At 39.7% G+C, this 25171-nt stretch overlaps 1 protein-coding gene across 3 annotated transcripts in view; it reads left to right on the top strand.

Annotated features, from left to right (window-relative positions):
* Window positions 1–25171, top strand: part of LOC107223683 (beta-1-syntrophin) — a 243491-nt gene that overhangs the window by 140291 nt on the left and 78029 nt on the right. The gene's annotated exons all lie outside the window — the stretch shown is intronic.

Raw genomic sequence — 25171 nt, 5'->3', positions numbered from 1 at the left:
GCAGCTGGCGGGCTGAAAATTGGGAGAGCGCGGAGTATCGATGAGCAGCGTCTTTCTCCTATTTTCCCGTTTCTTCTTCTTTTTTCATTCTTCTCTCTCTCTCTTTCTCTATCCCTCGTTTCCAAGAATCCGAGAAATTATACGCCAGAACGGGATAAGTTTCCTCCTTTCGCTCTCTTTTTAAATCCCCTTCTTCTTTTTATTTCTCTTCTTCTTTTCGCCCGGTGGCGAGCGACTCCCCCGAGATGAGAAGCAGCTGCTCCGATCAGCGTCGAGCTGTGTAATCTCACGGAAGAAATTACTCGAATAAATTGTCGAAAATACTGGCGAAAAGGAGGTGGGATTAAAAAGTGTGGCGATGCGGCGCCGGGGCGTCGAGAGGCTGCTTCGGTGCTTGATTGAAATCAATGACAATTTCGTTGCAGGCCTAATTTCGGTTCATCTTACGTATACACGAAAAAACGATCTGGAAATTTCATCCGTCTCCCTTGCGCTTGGATACGATTGAATTGCCACCATAATCTTGGAAGACTGTTGAAAAAATTGGAAGAAATTATTTCACGCTGTTTCTCAACGCTCTTCCCTTTTCTCGTGCCTTGTGTAAGTGATAAAAATCATCCGTCGACGGCATTTCAAACACCGTCAAACAACTCGACATCGGGCAACAAGGACGGTTTACCAACACTGCTCGCTTCGACGGAATTATGCTGACGAATCGCGAATTTCTACGGCTGATAACTCGAGCAGAGCTTGGTTCAGGATTTCTGGTTAAATCCGGATCTGAATTTCTCTACTCTGCTGGTATTGCGGACCATGGTACGATTTGACTGAAAACAGTGGTCGCCCTGACGATGAAAAGCGCTGATTACCTTCCATAATTAACAGGAGGTAGAAGGGCTTTATACGCTCGCTATCAGATATAAAGTTTTCATAGATCAAAGTCCAGCTTTCGCGCAGAGATCGTGAAAGCAGAATCTGAATAACGGCGAGAAGTTTTCATAAATCTAAAAGTTCACTATCATCGTCATTGGTTTTTACAAGGACATCATTTTCACTTTTATCCCATAGCAAAATTAATAATAATAAGAATAATAATGATAATTTGTAAGATTATCTTTTCTTCTTGTCCTTATCATGTAACAGAATTTATAAATCATTTTCACCATTTGCCCGTTGAGTTTTTCAGTTTGTTGTAAGTTTTTTCTCCTTCAACTGTGCCAGACGTGACACCTTTGATATATTCTTCAATGTCTCTTTTCATCCGGTGGTCTGTCACCGCTTTGATCATAGTGAAAGAGATGAAAATATGGAATTTCCTTCCACGTTTTCTGTTTTTTTTTCTTTCATCGCATCACACTGGATACATTTTGTCCGTTTTACACAGTTGATGAAGTTTTCAATAATTTTTCATCACTGTAGTAAAAGTGTGACCAATCGAATATACATTTTTTCGATCGATTAACTGCCTCAACTATGTGATTTCGTATTCATAAGCAGTTAGTATTCCAAACTGAAAGTGGTAAAAAAAAAAAAAAACAAAAGAAACGTAATTGAAATGTTTCGTCGAACCGATTTAGAAGTAAATTAAGAACATATCGTCGTTTACTCGACATTGAATTGGAAATTCCACGTTTCTGCTGGAGTGAAAATCTCTCCCATTTCATGAAAAAGGAGCATTGGTTAAGCCAGATTGAAATCGGCCACCCTGTAGGTTCGTATACATTAATAGGTTGAGGTACAGACCCGGGGGGTGTAAATGACTTGAAAATACCTATAACGGTGGGCGTTTGCAAAGTTATGTAAATTCTAATTCTAACTGTCGGCTATCACGCCATGTACCCACCTACCTATACACCTACCTACACACATCCTTGCAGCGTCCGTGATCAATCTCGCTCGATGAAAACGCTCAGCTTCGTGTTCACGGAGTCGTGAAATCATGGCACAACTCACCAACGGGGCTCACAGTATACCCGCGATCATGATCCTTTCCAGAAAAGATTTATACAGGATGAATCACACTCGATTTACGCGTGTGGTAAAGTCAGCATCTCTTTTTGCAGGCGCATGTCTCCATTGAAATGCGCTTACAGCCTCTCTGAATCATTACTACCAAATATCGGTGCTTTATTGTTAGGGAGGAACCGGCCGGACCCTGTGAAACGAAAGTTAAGGAAAATACAAGACGCCGTTTGGATAATTTCCGGTAATGTTATTTTCCCGAGTTTAGGTAAACACTGATGAAACAACATCCTTCAATATCTCATTTTAAATTATTGATGTCTTAGGTTACGCGTATTTGAAACCAATGATGACGAACGCTAACAAAACAACATACCATTTAAAGCCTTTCCTCAAACTGTTGATATTTTAGCTTCCATGTACTTGAATATGCTCAGAATCATTTCAGTCACGTATTATGGATGTTGCTTCATTCGTTTTCACCATCATTGCTAGCAACTGTTTCAAATGTTCCTACTCTTATCCTAACTTTTGAAAGCAACTTCCCAAGAACTTCATTACCTCAGGAGTTCACGTTCGAAACCAATCAGCGATTGAATGTATTAATCCTTGTATCATCTCTGACCTGCGATCAGCGTTGTACAGTACAAGTGAATGGTCATTCGTGGAGCGAATGCGCGAGTCAAATGGAGGAGAACATTCCGTACCGACCGGACTCGGTGATTAGCGATAAGTCGTAATTTCCTCATCCTTACGGGCCGGATTAGAAAGGCCAGTGATCGCACAGAGAAGCCGGATTTCGGTCCCAGGATGGCCGGTGCAATTTACATTTTACGACTCGGCTCAGCAGTCGTTGGTGCGGCGATGGAATTGCACTCTCTCTGGGCTCGCCCGACGTCTCTACGTACACGATATCTTGCTGGTAGATGGGCAGAGGGTCCCTGTCCTCCACTCCATGTAATCGCTGATGTTGTTCCCTTTCCCTTTGCGTGCCACACCGGCTTATAACGGTCTTCTTCCGGCTCGTGTGCCGGGTGTTCAGGATCCAGGTTACACGTGATGATACTTCGAGTCTCGCCAGATTTAGGGCGTGTTTGCAAGGTGCTTTAACGATAGCATTGCGCTGAGGAATCGAGCTGTTCGCGTCGGACTCTACGGGTGGCCGGTAGGCCATCAGTTTTATACCAGTTTCATGATAGCGGGCTATTTTCTGGCCGCATGTGTGGACGGTCCTTTGTCTTTTCTGGGAAACAAACGGATCTACCGTTTGCGGTCCGGGTGTCGAGTCCCTGGGAAAGAAATGGGCTTTGTCTATCACCGAACGGAAACTACAAACGGCCTTCCTCGCGCTTGGTCAGTCGGATTTACCGGGGTGATCGAGGATCCTCACGTGCGCTGTTTTTGACTCGGGTATTCCCTTCATCCTTCAGCGTACGAAAATAACACAGTACCCACGGTCTTTATTGAGACACTTCTATTACATCCTGCAGCTAGGAATACTCAAACAGGACGTTATGTCGAGAGAATGCTCTGTTCGTTAAGTCAAAGCTCGTCCAGCAAAGATGTTCACTTTGTCGTTGAGTCACCCAACGGCAGCGAACGGAACTGATATGACGGTACGATATTAAATAATGATAAACTCTACGAATCCTTAATTACAAATCACTGATGGTCGATAAACTGCACCTAATTGTTTCCAACATGTCGGGACGTCCATTTGCTTGACTGTATCAATCGGTTCGGTGAAACAGATTTTCTCATCCAGTCACTCATCATCGGCAAACCCAACTGACGGTACGATATCGAACAATGGTCAACTTTACCAATTCTCGATCAAACATCGCTGATGATCAGTGAACTGGGCCTTGAATTTCGCGACGATTAACCGAAGTAACGAAACACTGTGCTCAGAATTTGCTGCTTGGTACTTAAGTAACGAAGCAATTCCGTTTGATTATAATTTCTGAAATCGCGGAGCCCGCTTCACAACAAATTTCTACTTCCATTTCTGCTCGAGTACAATACCGACGTAACGACGTCTCGTTGTCGAATAAGCGCTTTATTTCTTTTTAAAAATCGTGCCGAGCAGGCAGAGACTTGCTTGAGTTCGTCTCGCTTGGTTTTCGAGGACGAGTTTGAGAGGCGTACAGTAGACACGTGTACCGTGTATTTATGCTTAAAAATATGAAAGTACAACCCGGCCGAGCTCGACGGCGTTATTAGCTGTCAGTCTGAACTCCGCCAGCTTTAACAACAGCAGCCAGCGTTTCGCGTTTAGCGAGCTTTCGCTCTTGCTAGTCGGGGATTAGCTGCTGATCCCGCATTTGCAGTGTATATGGAAAACCGAGTGCGAGCTTGTGCAGAGCGTTTTTCTAATCGCACACGTACCACGAGGCCTGCGGTGAACGTCTCCGATGGTTGTGACTGATTGAGCATGCTCGGCTTGTTAGCGGTATCGGTGATGCCATCCGCTTCGCATCCTCCACCTTTCCGCTTAGCAAAATCCCATTTTCTATACCCCGTCTTGGCAAGATTTAGGCAAGTTGTTACGCGAAAGAGGAGCGAGGTAAGAAGTAAAAGACACGCTCGAAACATCTCCTCAGCTTCTTTCTTCAGCCCCTCGAGCTGCAAGCTGCTCGGTGATAAAATTTCGTCGCCATTTAAACGCTCTTAAAGTAGGTAATTACTTTACGCTCTGTGCTCGTGTATATATACATGCATATAGTACGTTATTACGAAAGCTCCGAAAGATTATCAAGTAGGTCTATGTACCACGGAGAGACACTTTGATACTTGTCAGCTTTAAAAAATAATTTCGCCTTATCCGGCTTTTTATGTGTATACCCACTTTCTCTCGTTTTCGTTTTCCTCCTTTTATTTTCATATTTTCTTCAGGAGAAAATTTCGCCCGTGGCGACGACCAACCAGCGGACGATTCTCTTCGTCTCTTCTTCTTATCTCTGCGTTATTTGATCGTTTAAATATTCATGTACATCGTCTTTGAGACGGGGAGAAGACGAGGGGTTCTTGGATATTTTTCGTTTAATCTGAGGAAGGTATATCATCACCATTGGGCTCGGGTACCTAGAAGAGACACGTTTTTTGTTCGAGAAGATATACACCTCCGGACAAACTAACGTAGCGTTCCATTTATACGGAAAATAACACCTCGCGTAACTGAATCATATTTATCCGTCATAGACGGAAAAGCGAAACGTGAAAAGGAAATTTCAATTGTTTTTCAACAAAATGCGATGTCGCTTAAGTTGTTCCAGGCTTGAAGAACATCGAGACGAATCCAAAGATCTCCGAGTTATCATCTTTCGAACAAAGCGCATCGCGAGTAGTTCGTGAAAACTGGAATAGGTTTCACGCAGTTTGCGCGTTCGTCTTACGTTTCAATCTACGATATTTCGGGATCAGGTTTTTCTAATTCAACGTAATTGGTTTCGTTGGATTCGTCGCGAGTGTCGGCTACAATCTGAGACCAGAGATTCGTGTGGAATAATTCTCCTCGACGAATGTAATTTTCGTTCGCGTTATCCTCTTCCAGCAACAAAGTGAATTCTCTCGCTCAGGGGACGCGGCGGCGAGGCGTTACTCTCAATTTGCGTTCCGCTAGTTGTATATCACCGTGGTTAAGTTGACGAGGGGTTGTTTGTATCGACTGAAAGAAGAGCTCACGACCCTCGAGGGAGTGCCTGCGCGGCGGTCCGCAGAAGAGCGAGAGATCCATGATGAGAAATAGCCCGCTTCCAGGATTCTCTCTTGCGTCCAGTCCTAAAGCACAGGGCAAGGTTTACGCGAGAAGAGGGCCAGTCAACCCATTTCGGCAATCCGGTGTTGTACTTCCGTGAAAGATTAAAGAACGACGTGCCGACGGGGAGCGATTCACCCTCACCTTCACTCTCATATTCGATTATATTTGTAAAAATTGGCAGGTGTCACTGATCCCCAATTTCGAATTCCATTTTTTTTTTTTTTTTTAACCACGCGCCGTTTAAATCGTCCTTGACACTCCGTTTGGTACACACACACACACACACACACACACACACGCACACACACATAGGTGCATAATTCTCTGTTGTACCGGCCATTTTCGAATTATCGAAAATGAATTCGGGGTCTGGCTTACCGGGGTGCGAGCAATAATTATTAGGCAATTCATATCGGTCGAGTGGTTGGCGCGGGGCGAACCGACGCGCTGTAACGCAAAATGCGAGTAATGCTCGTTCGTAATTTACAATTCATCATTTCGTGGAAAGTTCGACTACCTGCGCATTAACCGTTCGACGAAATAATATATGACTAGAATCAAGGCTTCAATTTCATACTAACCACAGCCGTTCACCACCTCTCTCTTTGCTTTCGTACCTTACGAGATATTGTTGTTAAATCAACAATTTCCTGATGGGAAAATACAATACTAAAGCTGTATTTATACAAATGAAAACCGTGGTAGTACACAGAATATGCATGGGATTATTGAACAACACTGCAAGCTAAAGCTTCCTGTGTACTAATATTGTATATTGGACATTTCGATGAATATTCACTTGAATTTTCCAAATATCGTCAGTACGATCGACGTGCTAATTGTTTCTCGATATTTTCATTCGATTTCACCTCTAGCTTGAGCTCGATTTGTCGGAAACTTTCAAAGCCTCGAATGGTGAACTTCATTGCGCAGAATAGAGATTTATCATTAGTGGTTCAGAAAGTTTCTCAAGTAACTGGATGAAACGGGAATGATTGCAGAAATAAAATTCAGTTCAATTTTTTTCCTTACTAAGATTGACTTATTGAAGTACGTGAAAAAAAAAGAAAAAAAAAAAACATTGTCAAAACAACTTCAGAGTGACTTTGAAAGAAGTTCATTTTCCAGAATATGAACGTGCGTTGCTGTTCCGTGGTTTAGATATTGAATTCTAAACAATCCTGAAGTTGCGAAGTAAGGATATTTCCCAAAAATGGAAGTGCATCAATATAATATTATAACGTTTTAGGACGTTACGAAATAAATACCGGTTCGTGAGCTTATTTAGAAAATCAATTAAAGGCGCAAATAAAACGTTGAGGAGAAGCTTTAATAGCAGAGTACGTGTTTTCGGTTCAAAGTCTTTAACAGGACTGTTTTCAGAATAATGCTGGTTGACGCAGCAACCTTATTCCCTTTAAAGATATAAGACGTTTATAAACTTCTTTTATCTATGATGACTACTAGGTCTGTAAAAAGAAGGTAAGACGGGTGATTTCACCCTTTGTGACAATATTTTTATGGGAACTCCAGCCTAGTCATATTTCCTAACAAAGTAAAAAATCTTGAAAAGAATTTTAGAGGAATAGTTGCCCAAAACTTGACAAAAGAGAGGTGTTCGAAGCTTTTAAATGATCAATTGATTGGGTTTATAATGTTAATGTACGATGTTTAGAAAAAAATCGCTGTCTTGAATCTTGAGGATTGTTTTAAAACTTAGTAAACCATAACAAGGGAAGTTCACTGGACACAACATTTCGAAAACTCAGCTCCTGCAAAGCGGTTGAAAGTAGCAAAATGTTGAATTTTGTCTCAATGCTCCGTTGCGTTGAGGTTACGAACCTAATACTTACAATCAGCCATTTGAACACCGAAGAGTGTCTCCGAGTCCCGAATTCCCAATTTCAAGTTCGGTTCGACCCTCCTTTGAATTTGAATTCTGAGCGGATAGCGAAGGCGCAAGTTGCACCTTGTTTAAGATGGACTCTGCGTGGCTGAGAAGAGTATTTGAAATTGGGACCGCTGGTGCAGAGATAAGCAGAGCTCAATCTCGACGTCATTGGATGGAATAAGGTGCGCCTACGCCGAAGCGAGGATCGGTAAGGAGTCCTTGAGGCGGGAGGGAAAAACGACCGGTCTTGGGCAAATGACGAGGGGACGAACGCCGCGTGACCGGTGACCCAAAAGCGACGAAGATCGCTGGGGTGTAGCCACAGCCACGACCGCGACGGGGGTAAATTAAGTGGAAATCTGAGAACGCATCATCCGGAGAAGAGGTGGTGAGGAGAGGAGAGGAGAGGAGAAGAGAGGAGCGGAGAGGAGAGGAGAGGAGAGGAGGGTTCTCCTATCCTCGCGCAACGTAATGACCTCTCGTCAGTTGGGTCAACGACGTCGTTGAGATAGGTTTGCCGTATGTATTATGTATGGTTTCTGATGCGCTAACACACGACCGTCATCCGTCTACACTTCTAGTTTCCCCTTTCGTCATCGATACACCTTGTTCAGGCATGACAAACGTCGACCCATCCCCGCGACGTGTCGTGGGCCGCCATTCGACCGCTGGATGGCAGAAGGACTCTCGTTACAGTACCTTCCTCAAAGAGAGTATGTATGCAGCTCTTCGAATACTACCGCTAACTGGTTACTTTTCGTAATGGCTTCGAAAATTAAGACGGAGTAGGTACCAAGGTTGGCGAACCGGGAGTTATACCCTGAAGCATTTTTATTAGTTTGTTACGATGTACCTTATCGAATTGTCTTTGGCTTTCTTACAGTTCAGATTTTTGACACACGTCATCATGTTCCAGAAGACAAGTTTTGTACAATGATCATTTCGTGTTATTTATCTTTATCGATCTTGTTCATTCGTTGATGCATTCACCCTCTAATGTTTACTACATGCGATGTTGATTCGCATCGGTCCAACTCGGAGGAAACAACTGCAATTTCTTACTTCAACGCAGAACAAAATTGGAGGAGAGCTTTCGCGAGTTTGAGGGAACTTATACCTCGACATTGGAGTCTGAGGGATCATCAATTCTGGTTAGCTAACATAATTCCATATTCTTTTGAAAAATATTTGATTCGTTTAGACAAATGACAAGTTACTAGTAAACATGTCCGTCATAAGTTTATACTGTACCGTATTTCCGTTCATTGACTATGATGAGCATTACTTCAAGTGTTCATTTGCTGGTGCTTCAAAGTTTCATCTCCATCAGCTTATTGTAAAAGCAGATTTGAAATGTCCCATTATGCACTACTGTAAAAGTGGAGATCAACGAAGCTTATTTTAAAGCTCGGTGCACACGGTACATTTTTTCAAGTTGAAACGCTTGCTGGTTCATCGTGCTCGTAGCTGTGCCGGCTGGCCCGCACTGAGTCTTGTTTCGCAATTTAAACAAAGATGGACGCCGTTGCGCCAAAGGTTGTTCGTCAAAGACGGGCAGCAATCGCTCGTATTCTAATAATTGTTGATACATTGAAGCAAGAAAGTGATCGAAACTTAAACCGCAGAATATGGAGCCGTTCTTGGCTGTGCGGAGAGACATGGTGCGAGGTCTTTTGAATATGTAATTATCACAAAATTAATTTTCAGTAGAGTGCTAGTCTCGAAATGTTTCATTTCTGTATTTTTATTTTGTGCTATGGTTTTCAGTTCATAAAAATAGTCGAGAGTGATTAATTTTTTTATCACTCTTCGTGTTCACGCTACAAATTTCTGTATTCAACGAATAAATGCCGAGTTCACAGCCTATAAGCAGCTATCAAACTTGTACGCATCTTAACCAAAAAAACACCACCTGTAGATGCACTGTACTCGCTTGTCAGCATCGAAACATGCAACGAAAATAACACATAGTCAATCATCGAAAACTTTAAAGACAGATATCACCAGCACCAGCAGTGGCATAATTTTCAAGCACGGTTTCCTGCTCAGCTGCCATCACGGATCCAAGCAAGCGATCCAGCAGGAAAATATGCACCGTGTGCGCCTGGCTTTAATCAACTGAATATTTAGAAAAGAAAAGTCTGCTGGATGGTCGAAGCCATGAATAAGAGAAATAAGAATACGAAACATGTCTGAACAGCATAGTTTATCGCATAAAAAAATTATGAATAGTTAGAATATTTTGTATTAGAAATTCCCTTTTCCTGTTTGCCAACACCGTTTTTAGACAGGTAGTTCAACGAATGAAAAAGATAATTTTTTCACACATATTCGGATGTATTTTTTACGGTTTTATAAAAGTAAAGTCATTTTATATTGGTTCGTATTGTCGCCGTGGCGGATTTGTAAGTTTATATATTTGTTTCCGTCGTAACGAACTTGTCTGTTTATCACATTGAGTAGATGATGTCGCTTTGACGTTTTGAAACCATTGAATTTTCTCGCAGAGGACTCGTGCCAAGGTCGTAAGGCCTGCGATTGGTGAGAAAGAATTATTTTCTCACGACCACCACGTTCCCACGATGCCTGTATCGCTAGTCGAACTCTCCTAAAGTACCTAAACAGTCGACCTGGTTAATGTCGAGAATGACAAATGGCAAACACAAGAGGCCAGTCGTAGCCTAAAGAGCCCCCGTGCTCACCCGCAACTTAGTCTAGGTCTGTACAATCTCAAAACTACCTTACGCTCAACAATATTGGGCAATCTACGAATTGCCTCTAGAAATGAATAAATGGATCCTCCGTGTGAGATTGGGGAACGACGAGTTAAGTAAAGGCTTACTCGGCAAAGCAACGAGAGATACGATATATTTATAGAACTACTCGTTTTAAAGTCTCGAGACTGACTGTTGTTACAAAGATATCGGTTGATCGAGCAACCGAACAAAATACAGTGGATTAAACATTTGATGACTGTCAGGCTGTACAAGGGGTGAGAACACAAATTCGTTGCAACATGTTAGAATAGAGCAGAATTAGCCGCATAAGACGCAAAATCGGAACACACAAGTCAAACTTTAGCCATGCATGTACACTTGGGGAAAATGAATCTGAGACGGCTATTTTTTTTACACTGGACAGTTATGTTGGCAACACAGAGAAACTTACAGCGCCACAGTCGGCCGAGCGGGAAACAAACTCAATCTCAATAAACGTAATATAACCCATGACCGTCGAATCTAACCTTAGAATACCGCAGGGATGACGACTTGTTAGATTGACGGGTATTCTTCGGTTAGATTCGACGGTCATGGGTTATATTACGTTTATTGAGATTGAGTTTGTTTCCCGCTCGGCCGACTATGGCGCTGTAAGCTTCTCTGTGTTGCCAACATAACTGTCCAGTGTAAAAAAAATAACCGTCTCAGATTCATTTTCCCCAAGTGTACGTACATACCATGTTAATTTCAATGTGATAATTTTCGACCGTGTTTTGTCGCCAATGAAATTATCCAAATGCAATGTAATCGTTCGAACTCTAACCGCTGCGCTGCAACGTCGGGATGACGAGCAGCTGGTGCCAGGCATAGAAACGTTGGGTGAAATTCACTTGGTGAACGAAGCCTGCATGTATGTAGCCGGTGGTAACGGAAAGCGGATCCCGCAAAGGTTCCCCTGGGACCTGCAGGCAGTAGACCGACCGCCGCGTATCCATCCAATGATTTTCGCGTCGCGTCGGATCCGAGGAATTTCCACATAACCGCAGAGAGTTATACGGCCTGCAGGATGCACTCGTAACACGTTCGCGTTGCACCGCCCAGTCTGCGATACATGTTCTTCTTCCTCCTCGGTGTCTCTTCTCCAGACGACCAGTTACTTTAACGGGTGAGACGTGTCCCCGCATAACGCGGAAATATCCTTGCAGACTTTTCTTTATACCAATTTTTCACGCTCTGCATACGTGTAATACATGTATACATATATATATAATATATAATATATATGTATATGGGAAATTCCATGCGAACCCGACCAACGTCCTCAACCGATCCTTACCGTTTCTGATTTTGTTAAAATATTTTTTCCGCAACTGTCCGAACCCCGAAACAGTACCCTGAATTTTTTTCAGATTTTTTATTCAATTGCTTAATTATTTACAAATATTTGAAGAGAATTTTAAAATGACGATTTTCAAAATTCTCACAAAATTCTCATAAACTGTGTTTTCTATTCCGAATATCTCATGACGGGGTCCGTGATGGGACGTTTCTTTTTACATTTTATTTCGCTACTTTCAACTTTTTTAGCCAACTAAAACATTCTTTGAACGGTCTGAAAATTCCCGAAAAATTCTCAAAATTGCTTACCGCTTAAAACATTTCTAAACCTGTTCCCATTATAGAACGATTATTGATTCTGTGATATATTCTAATAGATCGATAAATATTCGACACACGGTTTTTGTACGTGTTAATTAAACACTTGACCATCAAAAATCAATTTTTCAGGATTTCTCGACAATGACGCAAATGTTTTCAGTGAAATGAGTTGGATATTATTCATTTCTCAACAGGTTTCATCCCTTATTTTTTGGGGACAAACATCAGTGGTGGTTGTTAAGCCTCAAACAGCTGAATCATGACGCGTAAGGTCTAATGTTTTTTGATGTATCAAAACATATCACAAAATGTGAAAAAAAAATCGGTAAAAAAGTGAATACTCGAAACTGGTAAAAATCTTTGGATAATGACTAAGACCCGATGCGCAAAAATTATTCTGGGGTGTTCTCAATTTTTGAATTCTGATCTTTTCCCCACCCCGCAAAAATAGATGTCTGCTGCGTGATAAGCCCAACCGCCAAGTTACGACAGGGGCAATAAAGATCCGCGTTCAATATTTTTCTCACTTTCCGTAGTTCCCCATGGGTCTACATCAATTTGATTCCCGGATGAAAAGGCGGCAGTGACTTTAGAGATGGTGGTAGGCGCGTGGCTGATATAATCTCAAGAGAGAAAGCGAGCGAGAGAATTTCGAGGATTCTTCATTTCGTCCTTCCTCCTCGGCTAGGAATGAAGGTGCGGTAAATCGAGATGGATGAAGAGGAAATAAGAGACGCCGGAGTCGACGCGCGAGGGTGTAAGGTTAAGGGTGAAGGCGAGGGCGAGGGTAAAGAATAGAGAAAAATTCGGCGTCTTCCCTGTAACGAAGTGCTCCGCAAGCCACCGTCGCATGACGTACAACCTGTAATAGGCCCGGCTATAAGAAGAAGAAATTCACTCTCTTCTGTAACTCGGTATCCAAAATCTGACTTCAAACTATATTTCCGAGCTTTGGAATAAATTCGTGGGGGGATTCACTCAAGGAAGTCACAGATTGAACAGATGAAAACTGTGAATAGATCGAAATGACGTCACTAATTTGATCAGAATTATAGAGGAAATCGTTGGGGATCATTGCGAATCGCTGGAAATCATGGTCAGCTTCAAAGAAATCAGATGGATCATAGTGCTAGAAATCACGGATATTGCTGCAAGGTTTCAATTCGTTAAGGTTGATTTCCAGTAATTTTTATTTATCACATGATTTCGCTCGTTTTCATTGATTTCTAATTGTTATAAAGTACATTTCACTTTGGAAACTGTTGAAAAGATCAGTTACTAGATGCTGAGAAATCATTGGCAATGAATGGAAATCATTTGGCACACTGTATATAAATGAATACAATGTTAGGTGTGAGATAGAAATTGATGAAAATTATTTCAAATCAATATCTATTTTCTTTGGATGAAAGTGAGGTTTTTTTCAGTCAAAGAAATCTGATTCGACAGAGGAAAAAAAAAAAAGAAAATGTTCAGAACAACGATGATTGTTATCGAGTGAATCGACAGCACATTTATTGACAATAAATCAAGAGGAAAATATCTTCCGCCATATTTGGTCGCCATATTCGGTAAAATCAACGAATCTTTTCTCTCTTTCTCTTCCTCCCGCTGTCTCTCTATCTGTGGGATGTATATAGGTGCGGTTAACTGACGGTAACTAACTCAGCGTAGGACGAGAGGGGATGAAAGAGGGGAGGATGTTCGACGCGCGTCAATAATTCACCGGTTTGTTCAACTCTTCCGATTCATCGGGGCCAAATTGAACCCGTCAATTGCCATCGGCCGTCGCTCATCCAATTGTTGCGTGCCCTCGTAAACATTTTTTCTTCTGTCACCCCGAAGCCCCATCCCTCATCCCTTGTTTCCCGGTTTTAGCCATTCCATGCCGCGAACAATGGGAGCAATGATCGAAATGTTAATTTCACCGTTTCCACACGACCCGAAACCATCCCCGTTTTTACACATCTCAACGTAGTCGTCGTCGCAGGCTTATTATAATTATTACAATTATTATAACCTGGGTCGAGCGTGAAACTATGTACCTAACACCTCAATTTTGAAGCCACGGAATTATCAAATTTTCCTCTCATCGAAATATTCTTCAACCGCTTTCACCGTCGGTTCCGCAGCAGGTCCGTTTTATGGCATTTACGGAATGTGAAATTGAAATTAACTCGTCTAAATTACCCGTCACATAATGTTTCCGTCATATGCGTTTAATTCACTTTTACAGGCCCGAAAAAAGAAAAAAACAATATGTTGAATTTATCAAATATGAGATAAAGAAATTTTTCAACAATTCAAATCAATGTGTTTTCCGTTGACTGCAGGGTATTTTTTTTCTGTTCACTGCATTCTAAGAAGAAAAAAAAAAATGTTAAAAGTTTAAGACCAAGAGAAAAATCGAATGAAATGTGAATTTCAAAATTACAAATTTAGATATTATACGTTTTTTCTCATTTTTCACTTACTTCTTTCATCTGTAGATTCTAAACCAAAGACATGCCAACTTTCATCCGGATCTCAAAATTTTTGTTCTTCAACAAAGCATTCGTGAGAAAAATTCGAAGCGAATCGATTGGGATTATTCATTCGAAAATTGGATTTTCCTGTTTTTGGAAGTGGTAAGAATCGAACCAGTGGTCCAAAAAATCTCAAATCAGATGAAAGATGTTTTTTTTTTTGTACACTACACCATACTTAAAAAATTTTTAAATCTCTCGTGGCGAGAGTCATACGTAGGTGGGTTTGGTATAGAACGCCTCATGTATATGTACATCCATGCCTATGTACAACGCACGTGATCTATACGAAATTTCACATTACACAGCTGAGGTACAGCGACGCAAACTTTACGTTACTCCTATTTTCTCGTTTTACGCCAGCGTTTTATCTAGAGCGCGGTTCGCGGTGAGGTTGAGAAGATAAATAAAAGGACAAATTAAAGGGGCAAGAAGGAGGGAGGAGGGTGGAAAAATAAAGAAAAGGAAAACGCGTGCACGTATATATGTATAAAAACAGGTGAATGCAAAAGCAAGGAAAAAAATACGCATACTTTAACGAGTAAAATATAACCCAAGCTTTTTTCTGTTCTTTGTTCTTTTTCTCTCTCGCGATTCTCTCTCTCTCTCTTTCTTTCTCTTTCCTCTCTCTTTTACAAGCATCCCGGAAAAAAACCCTCTGAAGTCGAGATAAAACTGTGTTTTTACGGCCCGCTTATTGGGACGTGTTCGCAGTCTGGTTCTTCGTTACTCGCGCTATCCACGATTTAGGTTTAATCTGTACGTAGCTTTCCTGTCTATCAAATTTCCTCCCCTCGCCTTCATGTTGACACGTCAAATTCGCTATCAATTTAGGCTTCTCGTATTCGCATGAAGTATAATACAGCGTTTGAAAATAATAAGGTTGTATATTTCTCATTTCCGTCAAAAATGATAATTGTAAAATTTACGTACAATTGAATTTCACTATTTTTCATACGTTTAGATACATGTTTTTGCATGCATTCAATTGGTATAATTTTTTAGTCCAATGCAAAAAAAAAAAAGAAACCAACATCAGATCAAACCAATGAAATATGAAATGAAAAAAAAATGCAGATGTAACTTCCATATTTTAAGAGCGATTAAGGTGTAAACGTTGGTTTCACACATACATATGTATATCATATACAGGTGTATATGTACAAAAACTAATCTTTATTGTACACAAGGACGATATGTCCGAGCCTAGACTGTTTATGTTTATATTACGCTCTTATGTCCCCAGAGCGACAGGTAATAACTGATTCTTGTTCAGTGCCTCAGTGCGTCAGTCGTGTCGAATATTTGTGAGAATGAGGAAGACGTCACAAGCCTCGCGGTGAATAGAATCGTAAGTTGAAAACCCACTTCCTATACTAAACAACGTATTCCTCAGTTTCTGATCGATTGTAAAAATTAAAATCCGTCATTTATTTATCAAATGGTAAAAAAAAAAAAATTGTTTCTCAATATGAATAACACAATTCTGTAGTTTCGAAAATTTTCTTAATCTCTTTCGTGCCTTGGGTGTGAATTATTCTTGAAATTCCATCGTAATACCATAACGTGTCGATTGAAACGATTCTTATATAATCTTTCTTTTATAAATCTTTTCTTATATAAATCACTTTATTATTTTCTTTTTTTAATGTAGACAGTGAATTAGAATATCGTGTAGAAAAATGTGCTTGCAATCGTAACTCGCGAGGTGTTTTCACGTTTGAATTTGTGCTATCATGAATTATTCACGTGGAAAAGAAGTACGAAGCACTTTAATATGCGGTCGGGACTAACGGTCCGATGACAATAATAACCGACGACGCGAACGTATCCATGGTGCATAGCAAGTGTGACGCTGACGTTGAGAGTGACGTATAATCGATTTTAGTGTAACTACAATCGCTATTCGAATCGCTGTGCATTCTGTATACCGTCCTTTGATGAAAAAGGTTAACTGACGTCGGTGTAAAATCGGGAAATCGGTGATTAATTGCTTTTTAAACAACGGGAGAGTGAAGAGAAAAAATTAAAATGTAGTCATCGATTGAACGTGGTTTTTCTATGTTTCTTTTTTAATTTTTTATTTAATTTACTCTCTTCTCTCTAATCCGGCGGAAATCATTGCTTGTGTACAGACCATTCCACTTCAATCGCCTAAAAACAGATGCACGAGAGATTTTCAGGGGGCTCTGAATTGAATTGCATTATTATTCAAAATTCGAACTTCAAAATTGTGCCAGATACATGAATAACCGTCAATTCGGGTTTGAATCTTTTTTTACTCGATTTTCCCGAAACCATTCATTATTTAGAAGAGCTTTTGATTCGGCAAAAATTCAATATCCGCTATTCAGAAACGGCCACATGTAACAAGGAATTTTCACTATGTGAGAGACGCGTGTATAATTTTACAGCTATATGTTAACGAAATATACAAAATTTGGTCCAAATATGCGAAAGATTTTTCAAACGAATTATTTGCCCATGGTTTTCTTACCGCATCAAATTTTAAAATAATATTTTCGGAACGACGAATTACAGAAGTATTTATAAAAGTTCCGACGTCGAAATCATACGTTTGTCTATTTATGTACCGATCCAACTTTTGTAAATCTTAATAAACATCTCGCGATAATTAATAAATTAATGGGATTTTCTGAAAAACGTGAGAAAAAAAAAAGTCCGAGGGATGATGTACAATTGCTTAGACATTGATTATTCGTTTCAAATTGTTTTAAATCCGACTAAAATTTACTATGTATCTTAAATTTCACTACCCAATTGCTCATTTTATTCAGAAAATTATATTCGCTGCAACGAAACTCGAAAACTTTCTTTCCCGATGGGGTTGTTGTCGTTAAACTTTTAATGAAAAAAGTAGAATTCTGTTCCAGTGAATCTGGCACAAACAGTTTATTCGAAAAAAATAAACAAATAAACAAATAACACAAGCAATCGTGAGGCAAAGTCAATCGAATCTCCACAAATTGTTTACAATTTACAAACCGTCTTCCAAATTGAAAAATATTCATGTCATACAAGCTCTATTTTATAATTTGAGTATTTTTCTTTTTTTTTTTCTTTTCGTCAAGTTGCAATTTTCGAATAATCATCGCTGCAGCATTCGAATAGATCGATATAACGAATACTCATTGGGCGATTGACGACCTTTGTTTCCAACTTATCATCCTCCTTGGGGAATTGGAATTCATTGAATTTACTCCCCGATCGCCGTTCGCCTTAGGAAAACCGGACGCAGTTATCATCCCTCGTTACAAGCATCGCACACAGGGCCGGTCCTTGTATTTAGCGGGCAACTCGCGGTGGGTTTGTGATTTATTTCATTGCCATATTAACGATAATAAACTTGGCCCCTCCCCGCCGTTGCTGCATGCGTAGCATTGTTTTGCGTTTCAATTAAAACAAGCGTTAGTTCCGGTTATCGTGTTTCTTGCGCTTCCGACGCGGCGCGTCGCGACGCCCTTCGATGAGCGCGAGGGGCGATCCCTCCTATATCTTCTTCCACGGCACACACACACACACACACACACAGCTGGGATAAAAGCACGCCCGGGATTTATGCCCCCGTATATTTATACGCGTTTCCGGTATGTTCACATGAGCATGCAGAGACCTCCGGTGGATATTTAATATCTATTGTCAGCTGGAAGGCGAAATATTCATCCCTCTCTATTTTTTTGTTTTCGCGGGCGGGGGAGGGGAAAAAAATAAAATTACCATCGGGGTAATTATTGTATCGCAGGACAATTTTAATTACGAAGGAATGATGTAGGAACAGGTGTATAATAATGATAACTTATGTATACATACGGTATATTTTATACATACATTTTTTCCATAATAATTATATGGGAGTTTTCCCTAGGGTGGAAAGACGACCGTGCATAAAATCGAGTAACCCAAGTTAATGAGATTGTCGGTGTACTAACGGGAAATACATTTCTCTGATTCAACAGATTTCAATTTATTTTCGTCTTCTCGTTCCGTCTGTCTCTACATATTCTTCAGAAGATGCGGACCGTTTTTTTTTTTTTTTTATTATTTTTAATTCGGTTCAACGAAATCATCGTACAATCCAATCTGTTCATTTATTCATCCATTTGATTATTTAACACTCTCTTATTAGTTGTGAGTACTCAATAATTTAAACATGCATCAGGAGTTAAGTGCAAAAAATATATTTTGAAAAATCAGTGAAACTAAAGAACGTAATTGAATCAAAGTTCAAACAGTGGAATCGAGTTGAATTTACTATAATATCAAAAGAATCTCTCCTTAACCGGCGAAACATATTTTCAATTGCAAATTCAAGTGAGCGAAGTCTAGGTTTTGACTTTTAATTGCCCGTTTAGGGTAATGTTTATTCGACAATTTTCAGTTACTGACAGCAAATATCACGTAGGAGCTGATTTTTATCAACGCGGTTAACTGAAATTAGGTAAACAACTAATTGTAGACACTGACGAAGTCTCGGGATGATTCCCCCTCTGCGAATTTGATTCAGCTTATTAGCTCCGCTGATTTTTGAACCTTTTTTTCACACGATTTCCGATCATTTCTTCAAAAGTTATTTGTGCAATCTTATTTTCGTTACAGACTTTGAATCGATTTTTATTAATTTCAAAAGTTGTAGCAAAAAATCTATCGTTGTGTATGACATTTTGGAGCGATTGATTCAACAGTAATAATTTTCACAAGCGACAATAAAATCCGGGTGCATTTCCTAACTGAATAATTTCTCTCTCCCACCATTAATTTTTCACGAATAAAGTTTTCGTTCACCTCACGTCTATTAAAATATCAATGCGAAAAGAAATGTTCTCATCTGCTTGGCATTAAAAACGTGAACGACGTAAAAAAAAAAGAAAAAAAAAAAAAAACTTCCAGTCAGAGAATATCAGGCGAGCAGGTGGGCGGAATTTTACCGAGTCGAAGTCACGTATAGAAACACGTAGTAAAGCCGAGGGTTAATCTTAACTCGAATAACGTGCCCCGACTTCTCTTGGTCTAATTTTTATCCGGGCTTATTATAACCGCCGAAGGGATAGCAAGTCTGATATTCCAGTTACCAGAAGGGATCTCTCCCGTTTTCTTCATCATTTTCTTTATCCCCGGTTAATGGATTATTTGATGTAGATTTAAACTGAAGCGAGGGCTCAAGTTGACCAATTGAATTTTTTAATAATACCTACTTATACATAAACATACGGCTATACATACATATATATATATATTATGTATAGGTGTACAATCTACATATAAATATATAATATTTATGTCATTCAAAAATTAATTATATAGAACGCCTCAAAGAGAGAAAAACGGAGGGAAAAATTCTATATACACTTCACACACCGCTAAATTAATCACTTGGTGCGGTTCAGCGAGTTGTTGGAACATTTTCGGCGGCCACAGTGATTTTTAAATGTGCGCGTACAGAGAGGAAAAAAACGTTCGTTTGCATCGATCGATCGAATGCAGCGCAGTCTGGATAAATGTGCGTGTATGGTGTTTTTAGAATTTGGTTTTTTTTTTCAGTTTAGTTTGCTTTTTTCAATGTAGCACAAAATCAACTAGACAAATGAATAAATAAAGGAAGAAGTAAATGAGGAAAATCAATACAGTAAAGTTTTAAAACCAATACGATAACATAAATGCGTGAACCCCCTAAATGGAGGTGGGTGTATTTTATTCGTCAGAATGTGTCATATTCACGCCTGAGAGAGTATTTAATCGAACGGATTTTCGCGTCGCGTATTTGGATATACTGTACGATCGCTTCGGGCGAAATCGGTTCTGATTTTTTAGGAAATAAAACAACCCTCGATTATTGGATGGGATGGACAAAAAGGAAGCGAAGAATAAAAAAATCCGATAATAATTATAGCAGTAATTAAAAATGGTTTCGAATTACCGGAAACCTAATATATGTGTGCGTGTACATGGATTGAAGGAGGAATTTAAAAGAAAAGAATAATGAAGTTTTGCGGACATCGAACGGTGAGAGTGAAATCCGATGCGGGAAAAAAAAAAAACAAAAACTAGAAACAAGGAAACGAAACTCGAAATCAATTCGGTAATTGCCAGAATCGTGTCGAAAGGACTTTTATTTTTATTCTCGTTTGTTGAGCACTTCGTTTTACGTGTAACTCGAGCATTTTGCAATTCATAACCTCGAATTTTCACCCCTGCGTTGAAATTCGGATGAAATCGTTTCGAAATTTATTTTCAAGTATATTTGTCAGGACATATCTAATCTTGTTAGCACATCGAACAGAGAAAACGTTGAAGCGAAATATTTTTCGTCAAAATCTCAACTGTGGGAAAAAAAAGAGAAAGGAAAAGAAAAAACACACAGAGAGAAAAAAGATTTACTCGCTTCAGAATCAACAAGAAATTCGTCGCAACTTTCTTGTTTCTCGACTGTGTGAAGTCACTGGCTCGTAAAAATTTCATTACGGAGTTTATGTTTACATATATTATCCCCATGCATGTAGCCTTGCGAAAAACAAACATTGTGCTTGACGAGTTCGCGTGAAATTCACCAAAATTAAAAGGGAAGTAGAAAATTTGAAGAATCAAAGGGAGGGTAGAAAAACAAATTGTTTCACTCAACGCTCGTTTTCTCTTTTTTTCGCTCGTGCCGCCTTTTTTCAATTATCTTTATTTATCATCAACATGTTTTCCGTATAAAAATTACCAAGCACGGCTAAATGAAAAGCGTTTGAAAAAGGTTCTCAAAAAGTTGTATCATTTTTATTTATCTTAAAAAATTGTTTTCTCGTTTGTTTCTCTTTCGTTTCTCCAGCGAGTGAAACGGCACGGGGTTTTATACGTGTCTGAAATCGTTGACGAGAAATTTTCTGGGTAAAGAATCTTTACCGGTTATTAGGCCGGGATAGTTATAAGGAGGCGAACTCGTTGCCACGGGGTGAAGGCAGGTGGCGGTGGCGGTAAGTTGGTAAGGATATTGTTCCCATGGCGATGCCCTGAGTGGTGGAACTGTCTTCCAGTTTCCACAATATTCGAGCGTTTATCTTAACGACGCCTTCCTTCGAAGACCAACTTCGTTAAGTGTTCCGGACTTTGCGAGCCTCTCCCTCCTCACTCGATTCCTCTTTCTCTCTCCGCCTCTTTCTATCTTTCGTTGTATTCCTTTATTGCATACCCGCAAGGAAACTACTCGAGGTCTACCCCCCGACCTGCTGATTTGCTTCATTCGACGATGTGCTGAGAAGGGGGTGGAGGGTTGATTCCGAATTTTTGGGTCGCGAAACTTGAAGTAAAAAAATCAAACTCTGACGGAACATCAAAGTTTTAAATGATCTCAAGCCCGCCGTTCAAAGTTCCGAAAGTGCGAAAATTAGATAATTTAGGAATCTCAAACATCGAAATTCTGAATGATCGAAGATTTTCTGAAATTTCACCCCTTCGATCTGTCTTTGTTTTGGATTTTAGATAATTGTACGCTTGGAATCCTGGTCATTCTGGTTTTTGACTTTTCTGATTTTTTACACCCACTGGTTGAGTAAACTACGCTGTGTGAGTATATTTTAATTTTCAGAATTTTACTCCGTCGGAACCTTACTTTTCGGAAGCTTACACTTCGAAATTTTGAGCCGACGGGTGTCCGACTATTATGAACTTTGTTGTTTCGTAAAATTTTGTTTTCTGTACTTCAAGTTTCGCCACCAAATAATTCGAAATTAGGCGCTTTCGGAACTTTTCAAATTCGGAACTTCAACCCCGCTCCATGTTTCCGTACGCACTCAAACTTTTGACACGTATTTTTCCTTAGGTGTTAATTTCGGCGTTGAAAAGATGGGAACCACCCTCAAGGCTTATCTTCTAAAATCGTTTCTTCAGGATTTCACGATAACCATGTGAAATTTTGTAAACTCGAAGAATTCGCAAAAAATATACGTATTCATGCTTCTCCTTTGCATTAAAAGAAGAAGTAAACAACGAAGCTTGTGGGATAAAGTCTCTGCCAGTAGAAATTTAAACGATCTCTGAATCACTTCAGACATTTCAGAGTTGTTCCAAATCTAAAATACTCAAGAGGCAAAGCCTGTTTTGAACACTTGACTTCTTCTCGAATAATCGCATTCCGCGGTAGCTAAATTGGTATCTTGTATATTGCAGAATTTGCATGAGTTATTACAATCGTAGGTAAAATATCATTCTTCACATGAAATATTTCAAAATCATCAATCGGAATCATACATATATAAATGCGTAATGCTGAAATACATGAAATAGTCGAAAAATTTCGCGGATGAGAAAATTTGCAAAGTGAATAACTCCGAGTATATAAAATTTCCACTAGGTTTAAACGACGATTACTGGAAATATCTGTAAAAATTCATAACTTTCCTCGACAGTGGTACGAATGTAATTCTATCCGCGCTAATGTTTTTTTTTTTTTCTAAAAATCAATATATCCCTTCTCTGATAAAGGCAAATTAGAAACGCGCAGAATACAACACAAAAAGGAAAGGAAAACGCGTTCAGGTAATACTCGCAGTTCACATGAGTGCAATAACAAGCTTCCGATGGCAAAAACTTCAACGAATAGAAATCACTGCGCGTGGGTTCTAAATTGAGCTGATCATCGGGTCGTGAATAGCGATTAATGACGTCATCATCGGAAGGTCGTGCTTCCGGTAATTACCCTCAGCCATGGGCGAGGGCGTTGGGATTCTACGGAGCCTCCTTCTCCTCCTCCTCGGCCTCCTTCTTTAGGAGATTAGACCGAGGCACGATCCTGGAGGACCTTTGATTCAGGCCCTGCCACTCCTTCGCCCGATTGATAGCTCGCCGCAATTTCAACCCTGATCGCGATACAAATTCTACCTTCATTTATCTCTAGCTCTGTGTATTTATGTATCATGTACAATGCAGGGTGAATCCGGAGGCAAAATTTTCTCTTGAAGATTCTAGAAGGGTTTTTTATTTTTTTTTTTTTTCAATATTTCAGGCTGAATACACGCACTTTTTAACTTAAAACTGCCTTCACTATGCTCGGAAGCTTGTCAAGGTTTTACAGAGCTTTTTGATTTTCAAAACGTACAAAAGATGTACATGAAAGCTCTCGGCCGTATGAAATTTTGCAAGGATGATAAATATTTTGGAGATTTTGGAGACCACGCGAGTAGTAAATTATACAATAATTATATCCCGATCAGAATTCAGACGCATCTGCTTAGATTATTATTAATTACTTTGTTGTTTTATTCCTTTTTAAAAAAAAAAAAAAAAAAAAAAAAACAAGAACTAATGATGGTTTAAGTATTCCAAATTACCGTGTGAAACACTGATAATACATGTTACACAGATTGAACCACGACATCTCTTTGTGTAAATTCATAGACATACACATTAGAATGTTTCAGAAAAAAATAATGTGCAATTTTCCACCATGGCAACCCCTAAAAAGTTTGTTTAGGCTAAAGGAAAGGTTCTGTCTAAAGATGAGCGCTCTACGTTATGTGGAAGATCGCGATCATTGTCAGTTGATCTTTTATTTTCAGATATTTTTTTTTTTTTTTTAATTTATGAAGTATCGTGAATAAAATTTGTCTTTGTTGCTTACATTAATCACAATATCAATTTACGTAACAAAGAAAACCCACACTCATAATAATAAGTTTCCGGTTGATGTTTGAGAGATGAATCTGAAGATTTTTTTCATTAATAATTCAAGCTCATTAAATAGTTATATTTAATACGAACTTTTAAATTAGGAAAATAAGATTTCCGGATGATATATCGTTGCTTTATGAATCGTGATCTTTAGACTTTAGAATATAAATGTCAGGAAAGAAATAATAATTGAAATGCTACGTCGTGTTTCCATAGAAATTCAAAAAAATGTGTAAAAAAAAAAAAAATGAGAAAAATCAAACGAGCGCGATCTTTCGCATAACGTAGAACGCTCATCTTCTCACAGAATCTTTCTTTTAACCCAAACAAACTTCTCAGCATTAGCCACGGTGAAGAATCGTAAATTATTTTGTTCTGAAACATCCTAATGCATATATACGTCTAAGTGTACGTGAAGTTTTTTGTGCCCCGGCTGGCCGATTTGTCTGTGAGTTTTTTTTTTCTATGTGAGTATATGTGTATTCATACACCCATGTACGCATATATATATATATATATATAATATATATGTATATATATGTAATATATGTATTGCTCTCTCTCTCTCTTTCTCTCTCGCCATGCGGCGCGAAATTGAAATGCTTGAAATGCTCAGCGGGTGCCCGGGGCTATTTTGGATACCACAAAGAGTTGGTATACTCCTGGGACACCCGGGGGCTTGAGGGGTATCGCGTCTGGCCGGCGCAGTCCAGAATTCACCCCTGAAAATCCTCCCCCTCCGTCATATATGAGAGTATAAGGTCCTTTTGGGAGACCGATAGAATGCCCCCCTCTCTTTCTCTAGTCTCCCCCTATTCCTTCTCCCCTTTACCGCCATTCTGCGGGAAATCGGCAAAACGTACTCTGCACTGTGTGCGTGTGTATGCGTGTGTACGAAAATGCCAAATCTTCCCCAATTTCTTTTTATTGCCCAAAACGTGTCTTCGGCGCGAAGAACTCCCTCAACTCGGCTCAACTCCAATCTCTC

This window comes from Neodiprion lecontei, chromosome 4 (genome assembly GCF_021901455.1).
Source record: "Neodiprion lecontei isolate iyNeoLeco1 chromosome 4, iyNeoLeco1.1, whole genome shotgun sequence".
NCBI classification, from domain to species: Eukaryota; Metazoa; Arthropoda; class Insecta; order Hymenoptera; family Diprionidae; genus Neodiprion; species Neodiprion lecontei.
Note: the sequence above shows the minus strand (reverse complement) of the source record. Positions and strands in the feature narration are given on the sequence as shown.